The sequence below is a fragment of the Vombatus ursinus genome, unplaced genomic scaffold, assembly GCF_900497805.2.
Source record: "Vombatus ursinus unplaced genomic scaffold, bare-nosed wombat genome assembly UNPS02014830.1, whole genome shotgun sequence".
NCBI lineage: Eukaryota > Metazoa > Chordata > Mammalia > Diprotodontia > Vombatidae > Vombatus > Vombatus ursinus.
In genome coordinates this window covers 168,734-192,100 of record NW_020954608.1, presented here as the reverse complement: position 1 = coordinate 192,100, position 23,367 = coordinate 168,734, and the positions used below count along the sequence as shown (strand labels likewise).

The 23,367-nt window shown below is 35.5% G+C and overlaps 1 long non-coding RNA gene across 1 annotated transcript in view; it reads left to right on the top strand.

The window, feature by feature from the left end:
- The window catches only part of LOC114025390, a 91,117-nt gene that overhangs the window by 30,017 nt on the left and 37,733 nt on the right, over window positions 1–23,367 (top strand). The window lies entirely within an intron of this gene.

The following is a 23,367-nucleotide window of genomic DNA, read 5'->3' as shown; positions in this document are numbered from 1 at the left end:
GTCATGTCCTGTAAATTGTACTATATACAGCCGCTGTGCAAACCAATATTGTTATCAGGCCATTTGTGATTTCCTCCATACGGGGACCTTTCTGTGACTTAGTAGGTAAGTTCTTAGGAGTTACCTGAGGCTCTTAGAGGTTAAGTAACCGGACCAAGGTCACATAGTGACCTTGTGTCAGAGTAAGAATTTGAACCCAGGTCTTCCTGACTCTGGAGGCATCTAGGTGGCTCAGTAGATAGAGCACTGGGCCTGAAGTCAGCTTGAATTCAAATCCAGCCTCAGATAGTCTCCAGTTATGTGACCCTGGTCAAGTCGCTTAACCTCTGTTTACCTTAATCTACTGGAGAAGGAAATGGCAAACCACTCCAGTATCTTCCCCAAGAAAATCCCATACAGGTTCTCGAGGAGTTGGACATGACTAAAGAATGGAACAACTTCCTGATCTCAAGCCTGGAACTCAATACACAATTTTATGCTATCTTTGAAACAACCATCCCAAAAGGCTAGTAGGGTTCCTAGGGTTGGTGGAATGGAAAGGATGGTTAGAATAAGTGTTCTTAGTTCTAAGTGTTCTAAGTGCTTAGAAAAATATGGTATAGAATGGAGGACAGGACCAGGATGCTATCTATAGAAGTCTAATGAGAAAAAAAAATGACTCTGACAGTGGCATAGATGCATTTTGAAGGGCCCGCAGAGGGATCTCAGCCTTAATGTGACTTTTAAAACAAACCATCTGGGCAAGGTACTTGTTTGGACTCTGCCACCTGCTGCCACTTTTTGGCCTCTCTTTAGAGACTCAAAAGAGTTAGCATCCATCCATCCATCCATCAGCAAGCATTTATTAAGTGCCTACTATGTGCCAGACACCACACTAAGTACAGGACACAAATAATGAAACAATTCTGTTTCTCAAGAAGTCTACATTCTTAAGAGTGAGACACCAAGTACATACATTATAATATAATACAGGGAAAATAAGTGTTGAGAAGGTGCCTGTGGGAGGTAGAAGGAACTCATAATTGAAACTTCAGTTCCAAAAGCGTATCTGAATGAAGAATGTTTCAGAAGCAGCATATTTCTAGTTTCCTAAACGACTGCACTCAGGACTTGCTTGACCATGCCCTAGCTCTTCATCCTAAAGCTCACTCCAGTGCTGAAATCCACACAATGAAAGTGTGCAGCCTCTTCCTCTGATTGGATGACTCTTCTCAGAAGCTTCATTTAAGGAGGGCACCCAGGCTAGTTATGTTTCATTCCTCTCTATGCTGCACTTACTACTTCTTCGATTCCCTTTAGTACTCTCCAACTCCTTTAGCTTCTTCTTATGGGTCATCTGCCCCTGTTAGAATGTAAACTTCTTGAGGGCTGCCACTGTCTTTCTATTTGTATTCCCAATGCTTGACACATCATAAATGCTTAATCAATGTCAGTTGACTGATTGACTTTTGACTCAAAAGAACAAAATATAGCTCTCCCCTAAGGCCTCTCATGCATATATTAAGATCATCAAAAATTCCTTGATAAATTGAACCACAAAGAAAACTCTATTCATTGAATTTCTAATTATTATTAAATATCAAATGAGGCATAAAAAGAGATAACGTGCTTGTCAGAGGTCACCACCATCATGGAGGAAATCTTTTATAAGGACCAGATAAAGAAGAGATTCTCTATAAGTGGTAAGACCCCCCAGAGAGTTCTAATTTGTGTATGATACTATGCTTTTTGCATTTAACCCCAGAACATTACAGGGAATCTTCAACGAGAGCCGTGAGAAATTACCCTAACAGTTCATACAGGGCAAACTAAAGAATAAAACAATAACTATTGTTTACACTATGACATGCCCTTGAAAAACCAGTTCAGTGTGTTATTACATCAATATGTATACTTGAGAAAGACACGGAAAACTGATGATGACTTGGGCCCAGAACTGAATAGGAGGTAGAGTGTAAACTGGATTTTATTTGGGAAAATGTGCAGTGCTTTTAATGATTCCAAGCTGCAGTTTGTGCAGAGACATTTTTTTTCAACACATACAGTTTCCCAGTGATGCTGTAAGATTACAAATCTTGGTACATCACAATCTTTGAAGAATCAAAGTTGGAATCATCTTGTCTGATCCCTTATTGTAGATGACAGAATAGAGATCCAAAACAGTTAAGTGTTTTTGCCCAAGGTCAAATATTTTAGTGGCAGCATTGGGATTAAAACTCAGTTCTTCTTTCTGTGTTCTTTGTGCTACATTGCAATGTTTAATTTTTAAATAAAGAACTGGAAATTTTATAAGAACAAGTATATACAGAATTTTTATAAGAGAACAAATACAAATAAATACAAAGACACTAAATACAAGGTAGTTTGGGAGGGAAGAAGAATAGCAGTTGGGGGACCAGGAAAGGCTTCATGTAGATGGTGGTACTTGTGATGCATTGTGAAGGGAGGTAATAAATTATTTGTATAGAAGATGCAATATAAAAAGTATTTCTTTTTTAAATGACTATTTATTTTAAATATCTTTTCTTTTTAAATTTTAAATTCCAGATCCTCTCCCTCCTTCCCATTCCTCTCCTACCCACTGATAAGACAATATGATATCTATTATATATGTGAAATCGTGCAAAACCTATTTCCACATTAGCCATCTCACCAAAAAAAGGAAAAAAAGATTAAGAAAGGGAGAGAATTATACTTCAATTTGCACTCAGAGTTCATCAATTCTCTCTCTAGAGGTGGATAGCATTTTTCATCATGAGTCCTTTGGAATTGTCTTGGACTGTTGTATTGATCAGAGTTACAACACTCCCGTTGCTATGTACAAAGATTTCCCAGTTCTCACTTCATTTTGTATCCATTCATATAAATCTTGCCATGTTTTTTTTTTCCTAAAACCACTCCCTTCATCATTTCTTATAGCACAAAAGTACTCCATCACAATTGTATGCTATGATTTGTTGAGCCATTCCCCAGCTGATGAGCATTCCCTCAATATCTAATTCTTTACCACCACAAGAAAAGCTGCTATGAATATTTTAGTACACAAAGGTCCTTTTCCTTTTCCTTTGATCTCTATGGGGTAAGATCTAGTACTGGTATTGCTGTATTAAAGGGTATGCATAGTTTTATAGCCATTTGGGCATAGTTCCAAATTGTACTTCAGAATAGTTGGACGAATTCACAACTCCACCAATAGTTCATTAATGTACCTACTTTCTCTTATCCCCTCCAGTATTTGTCATTTCTGGTAGGTGTGAAGTGGTACCTCAGAGGTGTTTTAATTTGACTTTGTCTAATTAATAGTGATTTAGAACATTTTTTTCATATGGCTATAGATAGCTTTGATTTCTTCTGGAAAATGCCCGTCCATGTTCTTTGACCATTTATGAACTGGGGAATGGCTCTTATTTTTTATAAATTTGATTCAGTTCCCTATATATTTTAGAAGTAAAGCCTTTAGGTTTGAGGGCAGAAGGAATAATAAAGGAGAAGAGAATAAAAACAAGAAAAAAGAGTAAAATCTAAGAGGAGGGACAGAGAATACAATTCTCTGAATTCATTTATAGACTCACATTTAGGGGAAAAATTAAAGACACTGAAGAAAAAAACAGAACACTTGTGGCCTGGTATAATGGAAAGAACACTGGATTTATGTGATCTTGAACAAAGTAATTTCCCTCTCTGTGCCCTCATGTCCTCCTCTGTAATTTCATTAAGTTTAGTTAGTGTTCACTAAATGCTATGTACCAGGCATTGTGTTAGGTGTTGGGAATACAGAGGCTAAAAGGAAACAATTCAAGGCCTAAAGGGAGTTTTGTTCTTTTTGGGAAAAAAGCGACATGTACATAGTTTGTGTATGTGCGTATGTATGTGTGTGTGTATCAATCAATAAACATTTGTTAAGTGCCTACTATATACCAGGCACTCTTCTGAGCTTAAATCTAATGGGAGAGGTAACGTGTAAATATATACAAAGCAAGCAATATATAAGTTAATTAGGGAATAATTTAAAAAGGGAAGGTCCTGGGATTAAGAGGGGTTAGAAAAGACTTTCTGTGGAAGGTGGGATTTTTCTTGGGATTTAAAGGGAGCCAGGGAGGTCAGTAGTTGGAGTGGAGGAGGGAGAATGTTCCAGGCATGGAGGACAACCAGAAAGAATGCTCTGAGCAGAGAGATGAAGGGTCTTGTTTGTAGAACAGCCAACAGTGTCACTAGATCAAAGAGCCATGTATATGTATATGTATATCTGTACATGTATGTGATACGTATATATAAATGTATATGTGTACGTATATGTGATATATATATATACATGTATATATATGTGCATGGGTATACACTCATACAGAAAACACAAAATAATTTCATTGGGGCAGAGCACTAGCAAGGGATGAGTCAGGAAACACCTCATATAGGAGGCTGTGATTAAGATGATCTTTGAAGGAAGCTAGGGTTTCTAAGAGGAGGAAGTAAAGTATTTCATCCAGGCATGGAAGAGTAGCTATGCAAAGGTATGGAGGTAGGAGATAGAATGCTGGTTGGGAAAAACTATAGGTTAGCCATGCAATGACTATTGAATGAAGGGGAGTAATGTATATTAAGTCTTGAAAGGGTATGCTGGATCCAAATTGTAAAGGTATTTAAAAAATGAAACGAAAATTTGCATTTTATCCTAAGACAATAGGGAGCCACTGGAACTCCTTGAGCAAGGAACTAACATGGTTATATCTGCATTTTCAGAAGACGAATTTGGCAGACATATGGAGTATGGATTGGAGGGCAGATAATGACTACATTTCTAAAAAGTTTGTATGCAATCTTTGTCATTTCCATTTCTGGCTACTTAGTACCATCATTGTTTCATTTCAATAACACTTATAAGGCACTGTGCAGGCTCTAGGAATACAAAAACATAAAAAATCGGTTCCTCCCTTCAATAAACGTCCATTTTTCCTTCGCTAACTTTACTGTTGGCAGAGGCATGTTTTTTTGGAGTATATTTAAGTGTTAAAATCAAAAATATAACCCTATAATGCTTATATTTTTTCTAAAAGGATTATCCTCAAAGCATTACAAGTATCATATTAAAACCCAGCCCACTAGAGATGTTTTGGTGTTCTGTATATAACTAAATAAAGACATTGCTGTGTAGGTCTGAGACCGGAGAGTTAGCACTTATGGCAGGCAGTCCCACTTCACATTGATGCTTTGTGCCTCATTCACCATGCTCTTTGTGAGTGCCCCTTGACACTGCTCTGATTAAAGGTGAAGACTTACACTCATCATACTCATAGGGCTAGCTATCAAAGTTCACATGACACTAAGATGTTGTAGGTCTTCAGAAAATATATTAAACACCACTGCAGTGTCTAGTATGAATCACTGTGGTGCTTCCATTTGAGGGATTTATTTTATTGGAAATGAATTCATTAGACCAAAAAATGCTATATTCCTGGTTCCATGCCATTTGACTTGTTTATTTTTGCATACTTACACAGTAGTTAGTTACTAAACTGGAAAAGCAAGACTGGGTGTTTTTTTGTTAAAAAAAATAACAAAATGGGTAATTTACACATAATATACTGTAATTTATGGGAATATAATGAATGCATTCAATTTTACATCCTTAAGTATTAATTGTAGATGAATTTTCAGCAATTTTTAATGCATTAGAAGATTATTTTTATGTCACTTTGGGCAAAGCACAACGTTAACTCCAGTTCTTAAAGTAATGATGGAGTACTTGCATTATAACTAGATTCTTTATTCTAATCACATAATTGAAAAATAACATTTAACTTACCTGAAAACATGATGAACTCATTAAGAAGCTTTTTATTTCATTTTTTCACAATGTTTAAAATAATTACCTCATTTTAAAACTAGATTTTACTCATTATTTCCTTCAGTTTTTTTTATAGATCACACATATTTACCTATACAACTACACACACACACACACACACACACACAAAGCAGGGGATTTGTTTACTAGAACGTATCACATTTTTGAGGACATAAACTAAATATATGGAGTTATGGTAACTGGCTGCTTTCAGAATAACACTTTTCCATTATTAGACATACCATTACTGGGCATGGTATTCAATATATCAGGAATGGAAACATCAGGAAATTTTATGAACTGACAGAATAATGAACAACAAGAAACTGTTGGGGAGGAAACAGACAGTTCTGAAAATTAAAACTAGCTGCTTTTTCTCAAAGGAGTATCAGGGAATTCTTATAATGGATGAAATAATTATTCCTTTCATGAAGCAAGAAGACTAGATTAATATACCAGTTCTTTATGTAACATCTTCCATTTGTAGCACATTTGTGGCACACTGTGGCACAGTGGCATTGTGGCTTACCTTGAAGTGAGGAAGACCTAGTTTCAAGTCTTGTCTCTGATTCTTATTAGCTGTGTCTCAGTAACTCTCCAAGACTATGAAATTCAGAGGAGTTGCTGGTCCTCAATGAAATCACGAATCTGTCCCCCCCAAAAAAAACCCCCAAAATCTTCCATTTGCACCATGCACACCAATTTATAAAGCACTTTTACATACATTATCTCATTTTATTCTGACAACATCCTTGAAAGGTAGATTGGGTCCGTCATCTGAAACACTTCTACCATTTTACAGATAAAGAAAGTGAGGCCCAGAAAGGATTGCCCAAAGTTATATAGTTTATAATTATCAGAGCCAGGACCAGAATGAAGGCCGCCTTATTCCTAATCTAGTCCTCTTTCTCTGTATTGTATCTTTCCCTGAGCTGGGGTAATGGGGGTGTCAGAGTAGGGAAGATGTACACATTTTCATGTGATCAAATGTTGATGCCTTATTCCAATGCCAGAATTCACGAACCATTAGACTGTCCAACAGGATCCTAAGTAATTTCTTACAGAGGAAAATCTCTGTCTTTGGCAATGAATAGTAGCAAAACATGTGAAAAACTGTGCAAATGTGCAGGATGTGTCTATATGCAAAAGATGAAGAGAACATTTATTCCGGCCATCTGAATGATTGATGTAGATGGCCACATGATTAATTTCCTGGTCACAATGGGTATTGATTATGAAGGTGACTGAAATGAACAGATTAGTTGGGCCATGGTCCACTTCACCTCTGTGACATAGTTTTATGTTAGGACCATAAGTTAATCATTGAATGAAAGTGAGGAATAGATGTATCCTAATTCTCTCTTTACTTCTCTGAGAAAGACTTCTGGAAATTTAATCACAGGAGAGAATTGGCATGCATAGGATGAGCCTATGAACTCCTCATGCTCTTTCCCCTAGGATGTTTGCCAATGGGAGTCAGGATCCTTAAAAAAGTTTCTTGATCTGTGCATTTTATTCCTCTTTGCTGATAACCTGTGACAGTTGCCATTGTCAAAGCTGGGATGTGTAGAGCCAGGTCTGGCTAAAAGCAGAATTATGAAGCAGGTAGAGCTTCTTTGCCACTTCATCTGTTACACTTTCTATGCTTCTTGTTCTCATGGGGTTCATAGTCTAAATGATATACTCTCAGGGAAAGGGGTATCCTGCTCAATCGCATATTTACTTCAGCAAACATTCATTAAGCATTTACTCTGTACAAACTATTGTGCTAGAATTACTACCTATAATTTATACGAATGATCTTCTGACCCTTAAAGACTTTGTGACCTTACTCAAGCCATTTAACCTCTCACTGCTCTTGGCAACTCTTTAAGACCATAAGTTGCAGAAAAGATGCTGATTTATATTGATAGGAGCTTCCTCATTTGAGACTTTCTTATATCATTGCAATCACAGATCTAGTCCCTATTCCCCACCTCCTATCTCCTATCTCCTAACCCTTGTCTCCTATCTCTTATCTCCAACCTCTTATGTCTTACAACAGAATAGAATGGATTTCACTAATATATATATATATGTATACATTCATACATACATATACATATATATGTATATGACATGAAATTTGACCCCTGGCTTGGTTGAGTAATTTGGAGGTAGTCATGTAGCTCCACTGGATTTCAATCTCTTCATCAGTAAAGTAAAAGTATAGAACTAATTGGATTCTGTTTTCTTTCAACTTTCTGATTCTATGAGTCATTTCAAGCCTTTATTTTTTAGATGATTCGGAAGATTCTCTCTGGATCTTTCAGTGCTTCATTTTAGGAATGTCAGTTATTTAATCCAACTGATTGAACAAATATTTTATTAAGTACCTACTCTAAGAATTCTTAACTAGGGGTCCATGGACTTGTCTTTTCTTAATATTTTGATAACTATTTCAATAGATTTAGTTTCCTTTATAGTCTTTTGTATTTTATTTTATGAATTTTTAAAAATGTTGAGAAGGGGTCCACAGGTTTCACCAGACTTTCAAAGGGCTTGATGTCATAAAAAAGGTTAAGAGAACATGAACTGCAATATTTAAGTGACTATGTTAGCTAAGTACTGAGCATGGAAGGATAGACCCTAATCTCAAAAGGCTTATAATTTGATGGGAGAAAGATACATTGTTGCCCAAGAGAGATGAAAGAAAATGGCTGTGGAAAATCTGAGGGGGGAAAGATTATTTTTACTTGGAGGAATCAGGGCAGGTTTCATGGAGGAGGTGTTGCCTGACCTGAAGAAGAGATTTCAACAGGCAGATATGATAAAAAGGAGTATGTCCAATGAACAGAAGACTAGATACAAGGTTAACTATTTTTAGCAGTGAAAAGACCAAGCACCAATCAGTATTTGTAAGGATAAGAAGAAAAAAAAATAAAGACTGACAATTAACCAGCTGCCAAAGAAAATCATAATTAAAAAAATTTGGGGAATAACTCTATAAGAGTAGAGACAAATAATTTGTTTAACTAGTATTCTTATTGTAATAATGTCAAGATTAGTAACAGGATTGATGCCTTTTTATCACTTTAGAAGTTCAGTAAGTTAGTAGAAAGTGAAGGAAAACAATAGGTATGTGAGTATAGAAAGCATGGGCAGGAGAAAGATCTGTGATCCTGGGAACATTGGCTTAATGTTTGCCAACTAGCTTCCTTAGCAAGGAAGAAATCATCTTAAATTAGACAAAAACACTTAGCTTTGACATAATACTATTTTGCCAGAGGAACTTGTCCACTTGTGTAGTAACTGATGTAAAAGAAAAGCAAAGATGTGTACTAGGGTTTAGGTTTGAAGATAATTGCACGTGTGTATGCTAAAATATCCACTGTGCTTGCAGAAAGACTGGTTACCTCTACACAGTATGCTTTATGTAGGACCAGGTTCGGTCACCCCTTTACAAGGAGTAACTGGTCATCTTCAAATGAGTCAATGCCTCTGTTTGTGTACTGATTCTCCTATCTGCTCTTTCTAAGTCAAATAAATTGTAAATTCACATCTTAAAATGAAATAATATATCAATGCAACAAACATTTTAAAGTGCTTATTATATGCAAGGCACTATGCTAGGTGTTGAGGTTATAAAGATAGATATTATAAATACTTTGCCCTCAAGGAGCTTAAAATCCAAAAGGAAAGTAAAACATCTAGACTAATAACTTATAAAAGAATGAAGAAACAGATAAATGAAAAGAAGACCAAGCAAATATCTATAAGAAATGTGAGAACACTAAGGTCATCAGGGTAGGAGTCAGAGGAGAGTTTTTGAAGAGGTGACTCCTAAATTGGACCCTGAAATAAAGGAGGAAATTCAAAAGATGGAGATCAGTGGCAGGATAGGGCTTCATTTCAGATATATAGACAAGGAGAAAAAATGGTACATAAATGAACAGGACAAGAGAGGTGTGAGGAAACAGAGAGTAGTACAGTTTGGTTAAAAGTTTATTTGGAATCAAAGGATGTAGTTTGGGATAAAGCTATAAAGCTATAAAGCTAAATTGTGTAGGGTCTTGACTTTCCAGATCAGAAAAACATATTTGATTTGGTAAATAATTGAGAGTTACTGGAAGTTTTCAGGAAGAGGAATGATGTGATGAGAGTCTGAATTTAGGAAGATTAATTGGATAGGTGTGTAAAGAATGAATCAGAGAGAGGATATACTGGAAAGCAGTTAGAGAACTATTAAAATAGACTAGGGGAAAATACAGGAATCTGAATTAAGGCTTTTTCAGTGGGAATAGAAAAAAGCTAATAATTATTTTGAGAGATGGTGGAAGTATAATTTTGAGAACATGACAACTGTTAGAGTATTGAGGATAAATGAAAGGAAATATAAAAAAAATAATTCCCAGGTAATGAGCTGGGGTGTCTGGGAAGATAGTCATAGCATCAACCAAAATAGAGAAGTTAGAAGCAGTAAAGAATCTTGAGAGTTCATTGTTGGAGACACTGAGTTTGAGATGATGACAAGGGGAGTTCATCCACTTTGTGTTATTCAGTAGGCATTTGGGATTTTATTATGAGGATACAGATCTGAGAGACATGTCATGGAAGTCATAGGAGAAGATGAAAGAGAGGGAGAGAAACAGAGAGAGAAAGAGAGAGAGAAGCTCAGAAATTTATTAATTAGTGTCCCTGGGCAAGTGACTTAACCCTGTTTACTTTAGTTTCCTCATCTGGAAAATGAACTGGAGAAGGAAATGGCTAACCACTCCAGTATCTTTGCTAAGAAAACCCCAAATAGATATGACTGGAAAATGACTAAAAAACATTTCTTTCACTCAGCTGAATCAGCTTGAGATAATCTCAATGCCTTGTTGAATATCCTTCTCCTACTAAGTAGAAGTAAATCTTTTTAAGTTAACTGTGGAATGACCTACAAATGTCTTATTTTGTTCTGATATTGAGCCTAAACTACCAGAGGATTGGCCTGAGTTAATCCCAGCCCAAAACATATCCCAAAACGCAGTGGTCTGTCCCCAGGGCTTATAGATGCTCCCTCACTGTACATCTTCCAATGATGGATAGATGAACACCTGGGGATGATGTAGAGGGAATTTGTGCTCACCTAGGGGTTAGACTGACTGACATATAAATTGCCTTTCAGCACTGAGATCCTGTGATTCTATGATGTCAGATAGTTTTAGTTCTGTTGGTAACATAGGAGGAGAGTTCATCTCTGCTTACCACATCGCTGATGATACATAGTTCTCAGTTTCTGTCTGTTTCTATAACATTTATAACATATTCTCTTTTGTTATTTTCAGCTGAAACATGAACTTTTCTGTCTCTTTTGGTCTGGCTTGGTCCCAGTTTGGTGACCTTCTGGATGTTTTGCAAGACTTATTTGTTCAAAATGGAATTCCTCGAAGTCTTGTCCCATGCAATTGTTCTTTCATGTTTAAAAAAGTTACTTGTTTCATAAAAACACAGTATTTAGAACTAGAAAGGGTCTTGTAGATTACTGATCCTATTTATTCATTTTACATATGAGGAAACTGAGGCCCAGAGGTTGTAACATACCAGAGATTGTATAGTAAGTCAGTGGTGGAGCTAGGAATAAAGCACAAAGTTCTTTCCTCTAGTCTATGCCATGCGTTTCAACTGCTTTTGTTTTAATTCTAGCAAAGTGTATAGTATTTTGTGCTTGAAGAAAATTTGTCATAGATTCATTTTTTTTGTTTCAAGAAAAGCTGGAAACATCCTTTAATTTTCATATCTGATGGCAAAAAAAATCTTGATTAATGAGCTGCTGCATTACTGAATATGATACAGAATGTTGATTACTTATTGGCAGATATAACTGCCAAGTTTTCTTGTATCTAGGGTTTCTCATTTTCTACTCTTTCTAAAAGCAATAAATATATAAAAGTGAAAGAAATGTTATTGTTATTGGGGAGGACATAGGCATGTTTATAGGCATTAGGGAAGCAGCCAATAGACAGGGAGATTAAAGATTAAAGATTAGCATCTAGAGAAATGGGACAATCTTCTGTAGAAAATGGGATGGAATGGGATCACTTGTGCATGCAGAGAAATTTGCCTTGGTGATGAGAATGTCCACCTCTTCGTATAAAACAGGAGTGAAAGACAAGATGGTTGTTGAAGGCATCTGGTGATAAGAGCTGAGGAAGAGGGGAGAAGAGAACTCTCTGCTAATGGCCTGGGAAGGAATAATGGATAGAGAAGTGAAATGACAACAGGTTATGATCAAATAAAGGAATTTATTGGAAGAACCTCACTCATTCTTTTGAAGAAGTGGAGAGGGGGGTGAAGGATATAGAATGCTGCATTGTCAGATTTTTTTTTTTGATGTATCAATCAGTTTTCTGATTTTTTTCTTCTTCTTTTTTCTTCTTTTATCCTTAAAGTTTTTTTTGATATATGGAGTAACTTTTTTGGAGGATGAGAGAAATAGTGGGGCAGGGGGCGCATTTAGGCAATGTAAAAACAGTAGAAATAAATAAAAACTTACATAAAAAAACTTTAAAGCAAATAATTATGTTCTAAGGTGCATCATGAAAATGCAATAAACACAGGGCTTACATGCATCTCCATGAGACTGAGTTAATTTGAACTTATTTACCTTCTTATTATGTGTTCACATGACTATTTCATGTGTGTCCAGACTTCTTTATATTATAAATTCCCTAAGGGCAGAGATCTTGTATACCACAGGTCAGTTCTGTTTATAATCAACTTCAAGGGGCTATCAACATTATTTTATTGAACTGGAATTTTGTAATATAGCCAAGTGCTTCTAAGAATTGTATTTTTAGACAATATTTAGAAATGTCTTTGCTATAGAGATTCTGTTATTTGACATTTATGCCAATGGGAATTAACTTGTTTTGGTTTTTATAGTTGTCATAGTGCCTAGTATAGTGTTCTACATAGTGTGGGTCATTACTAAAGTTGTTTCCTGACTGAATGGTTTTCACTGAAAGCTCTTGGACTGACACATTCTCTTTTCCTGTTGGAACCCAATTTCCCATATTTTTAAATTTTCCCCAGCTACCCTGTGGACTTCAGAAGGATGAGACCAAGTAATTACTATTCCACAAATCAAATAGAAATACTATCAATAACTCACAGTTTCATCTTAAGTTTTACAAAGTGATTTCCTCACAGAAATTCAGCAGGGTAGGTGGTGCAAGTTAGCATTATCCCTATTTTACAGATGATGATACTGAGGATTAGAGAGATAAAGTGATAGTCTACCATCACCCAGGCAGTACATGTCAGAGCCAGGGGTGAAAACCAGTTCTGACTCTTGGATCAATGTTATGGCATTTACCACGAGACTCTAAGGTTTACAAGATTTAATTAATATTGATAGGGTCTTACTCAAATGGATTAAATCAATCAATTTGCCCCTCCATTATTAACCCTCCACTAAAGTCCTCCTTTGGGGCCTCCTTATGACTTAGAAGTAATGCTAGATTCTTGAGGACTTTAATAGGAAATGTATAGCTTTCACTCTCTTAGTGGATACTGGAACAAAAAGGAAAGGATTCAAACCCAAGTCTAACAAGGAACTATATGTATCTTATTGGAGTAACAACGTAGCTAAACTTGAAGAAATTTATCAATAAATCAAGTATTAAGTATCCAACAGGAACTAGGCACTGTGCTGGGCAATTAGGATGCCAAAAGTCAAAAATAAAATGTGCCCTCATGGAGCTATTACAAGCAACTTATCTCATCCAGTTTGGGGTAGAGTAAATTATTTTTTCAACTACAGAGACTCTACTAAGTTATGAATTGGTTCTACATTATTGGAAAGATTACCTATATGGACAAAATTTCAAATCCTTGAAGGACTAAAGTAGGTAAATCTTTTGACCAGCTTGACTGCAAGGGTCCTTTTTTTAAAATATATTTTTTATTAATTTAGTTTGTTTTTTTAAATCACCAGAATTTCTCCCAGTATCTCTCCCATCTCCTCTCCCAGAGAACCATACCAAGTAACAATAATTTTTAAAGTAAAATAAAAAGGAGAGGAAAAAATAAGCACAATCAATCAATACATAGAAAAAAGTAGAACACCCATGGACTTCCCACCTCTGAAAAGGAGTAGGATGGCAGTGTCATCTCATATCTCTCCTTTGGGGCCATACTTGTTCTTTCTAATTTTGCAAAACCCATTCTTTTTTTGGGGGGTTTGTTTTAATTTACATTATTGTGGTCATTGTGTATATTGTTTTCAAGTTGTCTTTCCCTGCACACCTCCCCACCCCCAAGTTTGACTGTGAGCTCCTTAAGAACAGAGGTTGTCTTTTTACCTTTCTTTGTATCAATTACCACTTAGTACAGTGGCTGGCCCAGAGTAGGTGCTTAATAAATACTTAGTCTAACTGCAAAGACTCTTAATCTGAGGTCTGTGAACTTAAAATGCTTTGTTAACTATTTCAATATAATTGATATTCTTTGTAAACCTCTATATGAATTCAAGATTTGAATTGAAACTACTGTCAGAATAGGATTCTAATTTTCTAATATTTATTGTTTTTAAATATTCTAAGCAACCTGCCATTCTCTAGTCCCAGAGTTAAAGGAGGCTAGTTGTTCATTTCTATGGCTTTTGAACCATATTTAGTGGAAGTATTTCAGAACCTTTGAAGTGTTAAATTGTAGTTCCTTAGAACCACTGAGGATATGTGTGTTCTACACTGAATGTTCCTGTGTACTCCTTTTCGGTTTCTTTTGTTACGTTAGCCTCGTTTACAAGTTGAGCTGCTTCTGATTTCAATTTATTTTCTATAGCCTTGAAATTGGTGTCAAAAAACTCAAAGGATACAGCCCCAAAGGAAACAACCTATTTCCTTATTTTAGATGCTATTCTACAGTGAACTTTAATTTTTTTTTTTTTTTTTTGGCATTGCAACTTACTTAGGAAGTAGGGTCTTGAGAGGATATTGTCTGGAGCTTAGACTCTGAGCTTTGGAGAAATGTATGGGCAAAACAAAAAGGCATTTGAAAACATTGAACTGGCAATTATTTTAGGTAGTCAACCAATTAAACCAATTCTACACATATAATTCATAATCAAAGCCACAACAGGGTAAGGTAATCAGAGTGTTGCTTTTGGCACTGATATTTAGAGGGTACTTTAGCAATGTGGAAACAACATAGCTTAGCATAGGACTTTAGGGTTTGCAAAGCTCTGTACAAACAAAAGGTAGGTACTACAGGTATTATACTCTAATAGATGAAGCAACTGAAAGTTGTAGTGGCTTGCCTGTGCCCACTTAGCTAAAAACTGTCAGAAGTGGGATTTAAACCTAAGCCTTTCTGATTTCTGGTCTATCATTCTATCCACTATATCATACTTTCTAGAATCCCTGGAGTATTGTTGTATCAATTACCAAGCAAAGGTTTTAAACGGGGGGGACTCACAAATTCCCTTCATCTATCAGGTGGGTTATCAATCTTTTTATTCTTGAACCTAATGTGGTTCCCACCATGCCTGGTTTACTTACTCCATTCTCCCAGTCTGACAAGTATATAGAGGTTGTGTATGGAAGAAGTGAAAGGTAAGTATAGAGAGGTAAATTGAGACCAAATTGGGAAAGGTCTTGAACATCAGACTAAAGTTATGGACTTTCTGTTCTAGGCAGTAGAGTGCCACATTAATTCATTAATAGGTATTATTGTATTATTAGCATAGAGAGCAGGGCCCTGAGGGGATATAAATATAAGATGGATTAGATTTTGATTGATGAAAGGGATGAGGGAAAGGAATTAGTGAATAAGGGGTTGGCAGGCATCTAATAGGTAACCAGAGGCAGTATGAAGACATTGGGACCTTCTCTGGTGCTGTTGGTATTGTTAGGAAATGACTGAAGTAGGAGATTATAGAAAGGAAAATTGGAAGTGGTCTGAATCCATACTCTGCATGTATTATAATTTTGACTGGGAGATGACTTCACTAAAATATTAAACAATATGGATTTCTTTAGGCCAGGAAGGCGGATGTTTCTTACTATTCCTTCTAAATCGACCAAAAAGCTCTCAATAGTTAAGTTGAGCTAGAAATCAGCATGGTACCATGGAAAGAATATTGCTTTGAGTCATAATTCTTGGTCCAAGTCTTGTCTAAGCCTCTCCCTAGTGGTACATTTTGGTCACTAAATCCCTCTCACCATCAGTTTCCTCATCTGTAAAAAAGGAGTTTGAATTAAATGCCCACCAGCTCTATATTTAAGATCTTATGACTTTGCAAAGTTTGTGAGATCATATGTAATAAAATTTCAGAATCTGAGAAAAGAGTTGACAATAATTGAACCAGAATTAAACCCAGGGCTTTCCCTCAATGGAATTGTAAGTAGTTTAAGTTGCCTACACCTTTACCTAAGGTTCTCATGCTGTGCCAATCATTCTTGGATGAATTAATTTACACCGAAGTTTGGTAGCAGCATTTCATGCTACCATGCTACCATGGACATTAGTAGTTTAAAAGAAGAGCTATGGAAAGGATAGCACGTAGCCCAAAGGAATGAATCACCTATGGTGGAATTTTTTTTTAGGCAATTGGGGTTAAGTGACTTGCCCAGGGTCACATAGCTAGAGGGGAAAATGGTTCTTGATCTTAGTTATTTATGTCATTTCTCTACAAATTTTGATTATCAGATTTTTATCAGTAATATTAGATGCAAATATTTTCCCACTCAGTATTTTTTCCAATTATGTCCTTATTGATTAATTGTTTGCTTTTTGAGGCAATCAAGGTTAAGTGACTTGCTCAAAGTCACACAGCTAATAAGTGTTTGAGGCCGGATTTGAACTCAGGTCCTCCTGACTCCAGGGCTGGTGCTTTATCCACGGCATCACCTAGCTGCCCCTCTTAATTGATTTAATTTGTAAAGAAAGCTTTTTAATTTTACTTAATCAAAATAATCTATTTTGCCTTTTATGGCCAACTTAATCCTTTGCTATTTAAGCATTCTTCTCAAAACCATAGTTCCTCCTTCCATTCTTTTCTAACTTTTTTTTTAAGACATGAAACTTTTATTTTCAGGATGCAAATCCATTTTGAGCTTATTGGTATAAGATGCTGATCTATATACAATTGCTGCCAAACTGTTAGTTTTTCCAAGATTTCTTACCAAGTCCTCTCAGGAATTTATGTTCTTGGGTTCATCAAATACTGGGCAACAGTATTCAGTTGTTTCTGGTTTATGATGATCTAGTCTTCCATTTATTTTTACTTTTCTGCTTTTTAAAACAGCAAATAGTTCTAGAGATTACTGCTTTTTAAAATGTATTTTGATATGTATGTGTTTATGTGAGTATATGTGTGGGTGTGTAAAGACATACTCCCCCCCCACACATACACCTTCGGATAATGTATTTAGAACCTGAAGGAACCTCAATAATCATGTAATCCAACTCTCATTTTATAAGTGAACCTCAGAGAACTTTAATGATTGATCTAAATCCTGTGCTTTTTTCGCTATGCAGATGCTGCTTTCTATTCTAGCTATATAGAAGAAAGACTGCTGATTAAGGGACAAGTACTATCTTTCATTTTATAAACCAAAGGGCTTTTAGCTGATAAATATATATCTGTGCATACTTGCACATACACATATTGTATATAAATAATGTTTGTTAACATGTAAAATTAATGTATACCTCTCAAGCTCTTTATGTACTAGTATAAAACCCTTTGATTTATTTCTCCTTTAAATTAAGTTCAGATGCAATGACAGCAGTTTAAGTAATGTCCCCTCTGACTCTTCAGAAAATATAATTCATTTTTTTTTCTGCTGCTACATTTTCCTGGGTAGAAGAATAGCTAAAAATTGTTTTTCTTGCAGATATTGTTATGAATTATTTTATGACTTAGTTTCATTTGTCTTCATAAGAGTAAGAGAATATTGAGAAGATGGGGAATATGAGGAAAGGCCATTGAGCCCATCAAGTTCCTTCCTTTTTAATGTACCCTGGAGAACATCTAATTGCTTCTTGAATGACCCTGAAGGTCTTCCTGGAATGAGCTTGTTGTCTTCTTTGTTGAGAAGACCATCCCCATCTCATTCTAACTCATTGTGACTTAATTATAGGATACATATAATAAATTGGAGGCAATCAGTAATCCTTAATCAAACAGGGTACATTTGTTTCACATGCAAGACACAATGGGCCCTTGTGAAATAGATGGCACACTTTCATTTACTGAACGATACCCAGATTAATTAACTCACCTGATAGCTGTGGGTCCAATTTCCCAATTGCAGCTGAAGTCTATCTTACACTTGCCCTTCTTTCTCCTCTTTCTAGTTATCATTCCATGAAATTGCTCTTTTATAGACCTTTTAGATTAAAACTAAAAACTGAAAACTTCTATCTCCATTTTCTTACATACATATGTATATGCATTTATATGAGAATATATATATATATATAATGTATATGTATATATGAGTATATGTCTCTGTGTATATTTTAGTGGAGAAGACACCCAGAATCCTTTAGATCATGGAATTTCTTTTCAGTCCCAACTCTATTATGTGCCCAACTGCAATTGTCCCTGGAATTTTCCTGTAGTAATTTTCTCATGCCACCAGCAGTGCCTAATTGTGCTCTACAGTAGAGATTTTGCTGTTTGGTTCCTGCTGATGTTTTCCTTGAAAATTACTGTAAAAGATTTAATTGATTTATATTTCATTTATCTTGTAAAAAGTTGAGGTTTTTATTAAATTTAAGTGTCAGTTTAGTGCCTCTCATTGTGCATCCTGATTACTTTTGGTGACTGAGTATAACATTTAATAACTGTTAGTTTTCTTTTGGAGAGTTCTTAACCAGGAAACAAGAGTTCTTACAGCTCCATAGATAATTAACTTGAAGCTTGTCTGTCTCCTGGGAGACATCAAATATGTAAATGAGGAACTTAAGCCTTAACAAGACATGCTAGGGAATCACTAAAAGTTTTATCACATGAAAGCACTGATAATAAAATCCTCTGGTTTTTTAAAAAAAGAAAATAATTCAATATGCTTTGAAGAACAAATATGTTCTTCTTGTTTAAGGTTTGTGCAATGTACGGACTTTAATTTCTTTTTCAAAGCAGGAGGAACTAGCCTGATGTGTTAACAAAGAACTAAGTTAGATCACAAGAAAAAATGTTGGGTAGGGACCCACATCTAAGTTCTTTGTGATGCTTACCATGTTGTCAGAGTTCAACTAATATTTAATATGATGAGACTGAGATTTTGCTTAACTTTTTTAGATGGTTTTTGTTTTATGATTTCTTCATTTTTATGTATGCTTGTCTTTCAACTCTGATGTGTTCAGGATAGATCAATGAATATGACTTTTCTGTTTGCTTTATTACTGAAGACATCGTGCAAAGGAGCAGATTTATTGATGCTTAATTTTTTTAAACCAACAAACTAGTTCTTTTCCTTCTTACGTGGCTATGCATGTGTTACGCAAAATAAAGTAAAGAAGGCACACAGAAATTTTCCCTCCCCAATTTTTGTGTTTTCTTTTAAAACAGAGGATCAAGTAATCTTTGACAAAGATACCACTAATTGACTGGGTTACTTAGTTTTCCTTACAATTAATCAACCTCTGATGAGAGAAAATGGGTCTTATAAATTGAATGGGTAATGTTGAAAAGCTACATTTATAAATTCTCAAAAAGATGATTTTCTGAAAAGTAACTAACTTTTAGATTTTTATGAAAGTAAATCACATGACATTCTTGTTAGATAATTTACTAGGCTATGTGCAATCTTAATGAAATACCCCCCTACTTCTTTCTACCCAAGATGATAGTTGAATGAGCCCCAAATCTTGAATTTATGTTTAATAAATATTCAAATAGATTAGTAACAGTAAAAGTTGGCATTTATATAATGTTTTAATGTTTGTAAAACATTTTATATATACTATGTTATTTGCTCCTCATTATAAAGGAAGAATTATTATTAGTCCCATTTGAAGAGTGAAGAAACTGAGGTGTGGAGGATTGACATGCCTTTGTCATAGCCACATAACTAATTAAATGTTTAGATCAAGATTAGAACTTATTTTGTCGTTTGCATTTCTTTAGGGCCGCTAGGTGGCACAGTGGATAGAATGTGGGGCCTAGAGTCAGGAAGACTCATCTTTCTGAGTTCAAATCTGGCCTCAGACACTTACTAGCTGTGTGACCCTGGGCAAGTCACTTAATGCTGTTTTCCTCAGTCTCATCATCTGTACAATGAACTGGAGAAAGAAATGGCAGTCTATTTTAATATCTTTGCCAAGAAAACCCCAATAGGGGTCACAAATAGTGAGACACAAAGGAACAACAACAACTTCCTTGGACCAAGTCCAACTCTATCCATTATGACACTATGAATAGTAAGTATTTGTGATATCGCTTAGACTTGATTAGATAGACTGTGGTTACAACTGTGTTTCAGTTCAATATAAGAATTGAAATTCATCAGATTCTAGGGCCATAGATTTAGATCTACATCATACCTTAGAGGTCATGTCATCTAACCATCTCATTTTATATCAAGGAAGCTGAGGCCCAGAGAAAATGAGACTTGTCCAGGAAATAAGTGGCAGAGATGAGCATGGTAATACTACCTAGGCATAATTTGCATAAGAACTATATAGTGAGCAAATATAGTTAGCAGCCCCAACCCAGAAAAGATGAACGTTTGGATACACATTTATTCAATTACTTCAGTAAGCATTTTTTGAAAATTTCCTATGTCTGAAGAGTAGTTGGTTTGACCAAAAGTAAAAGCCTGAATTCCCCAACATCATCAATAAAGAGCATCTTTTTTCTCCAAAGTTTTAATAATTAATTCTTCTATCACACTGAATGTGATGCTGGTTGCTTAGAGCACCCTCATGTGTTTCTACACTGTAATATCATTTTAGGTATTTTAAGGAACAGTATATTACAGTCTTTTTATTAGTACCAATCCAGTATATAATCACATTTCCCTCCTCTTTTACGCTCTTTCATGTTACCTCATGCTCTGAAGAGATGCTTGTAGCACTAGGACCATGGGTTAGTTAACCCAATACTGTATGTTCAGTGGTGTCAGTCAGTCAGCTAGTTTTTATTAAGCACTTACTGTATGCAAAGGAGTGTGTAGGCCCTATGAATAATACAAGAGAGGTATAAAATAACATCTTAGTTTTGAGAGGATTGAGATTTCTTTGGCAAGATAAAATAAAAGTAACATTGTCAATAGACTCTACAATATAGACTTATGAAAGCAGCACAGGGTCATGGAAAAAGCATTGAATTTTGAGTCAGAATATCTGGTTATGAAGCTTTCCTCTGCCACTTTTCCACTCTATGACCTTTAGGAAGTCAATTAACTTCTCTGAGCCTCAGTTTCTTCACCTGCAAAGGGGGCATTATTTTCACGTACACACTGCCTCTCAAGGTTGTTAATAGGTGAGGATGAGATAATGTGTACATAGTGTTTTATTAACCTTGAAGGACTATAAAAAGAATATGTCATCTATTCTGGATGTCTTCACTTGTTTCCTTCTTAGAGACACTTTGTTGTTATACACCAAGTTATTCTGTCGCTGAATGATGCAGAACCAGTTTTTTAGATAAGTTAGATAAGGCATTGCATATACCTTCTTAACAAATTTTCTTCCCTATCCCATCCAAAGTCCTTGAAAATCACAGAATCAAAATTTGAAAGTTTGAAGAATCCAAGTATCCCTCTAGTCCAAATGGATTGGAAAATGCATGCATTCTACTCCAACACTCATTTATCAAATCTTTAGTGTGTAAGATACTATATTAGGCACCAAGAATTCAAAAGACAAAAAACAAAACAAAAAATTTCTTGTTCTCAAGGAGTTTATTTCTACTGGAGAGATGCAACATATAAGCAGATCAGAGAGAAGATGATTTAAGAACGGAAAAAAAACCCAAGAAGGGAAATCAGGGAAAGTTTCCTGTAGGAGGCTGAGCCTTGAAGGAAGCTAGGGATGGAGCTAAGAGGAGCAGGTCAAGCAGGGTCATGGTCCTTCTGCAAAGACACAGAGACCGAAATTGAATGCCAAATTTGGAGAACAGCAAGTAGGTCCAATTGACTGGAATTTGGACTATATAAGAGAGGGTAATAGGAAATAATCTTGATAAAGGGCTTTAAATGCCAAGTTTAGTGAAGTGTCTTTATTTTATCCAAAGTCAATACAGAGCCTTTGAGGAAGAATGGTTATATTTTGTATCTGGAAGGACTTGTGGTACATTTTTTTCTTTTGATTATTTTTATTTAGTGGGTGAATATATTAACATCAATGCTAATATCTTATGTGCATCTCTCAAAAATCCTGTGAGGTACCCAGCCATTTTCCAAAATTCCCAGTTTGGGTGGAAGACAACCCTATCTTTCTAATCATCCAAGTTACCAATCGCAGTGACATTCTTGATTCCTCCCTTACCTCAAATATACAATCAGTTGCTAAATCTTGTTAATTTTTAGTATCTTTCACACTCTTTCCCTTCTTTTTATCCATACAACCACCACCCTAGTTCAGACTCTCACGGATTCACCATCATGCGTTCATATGGCCTATTTAGTTACCTTTTACAATGCAATGCTTACCAGTTAGGGCTTTCTTCTTCAGGTTATTCTTAAGTGACTCACCTTCAAGGGATATTAATGTAAGAAGAAAAGGGGCCATTGAAAGAAAATAAATGTGTTTTCTCGTTTTCAGCTTTCATACTCTACCTGAAAATATGGTAAGAAATTATCATTCACCACGTTCTCTGTTCTATACTTTTCTACAAATATTTTTCATCACTCAAATTTAAAGAACATAGGGTTTTTTTAAGGGATGGGAAAAGAGTTGTTTGGCTCAATCTTTTATATAAATTACTTAAATTTTTCCTTCTTGAAAAAGCAAAGGAAATATTCTAAACCGTAAAACTAGGATAATACTCAACTATTGAGAGCATGGTAAGAAGATTATTTTTAGCTAAATTATTTGGAACATCTTAAATAATCCATAATAGTTATACCATTCATGACTTACAATTACCCTGATTTGAGAAAATTGTATTCCATTTAGTTCTCCATCGTTAGCATGTCTCACTCTATTTTTCAGTTTTCTCTTTGGAATTATTGGCATTGTATCCATCTCCTGACATGCAAGTACTATACTGTAGTCACAGTTTGGATTTTTGAAGGCTAGAAAAAAACACACAACTTACAGGGAATGAATTTGATACTTTACAACAATATGACTAAAAATTTGGAAAGAAATCATTAACTGCTCTTGACCTGTTTCCTCATTTGCAAAATGGGGGTACTAATGCTTGCATTGTGTATGTTACAGGACTTTGAAAGTACTTTGAAAGGCAGTATGGCTTATCATGTAATGCCCTGCACATGGAGTCAGGAGTCTTGGGTTTTAATCAAGACTCAGGCAATTATTAGTTCTGAAGCCCTGGACAATCACTTAACCTTTCTGGACCGCGGTTCCTTATCTGCAAA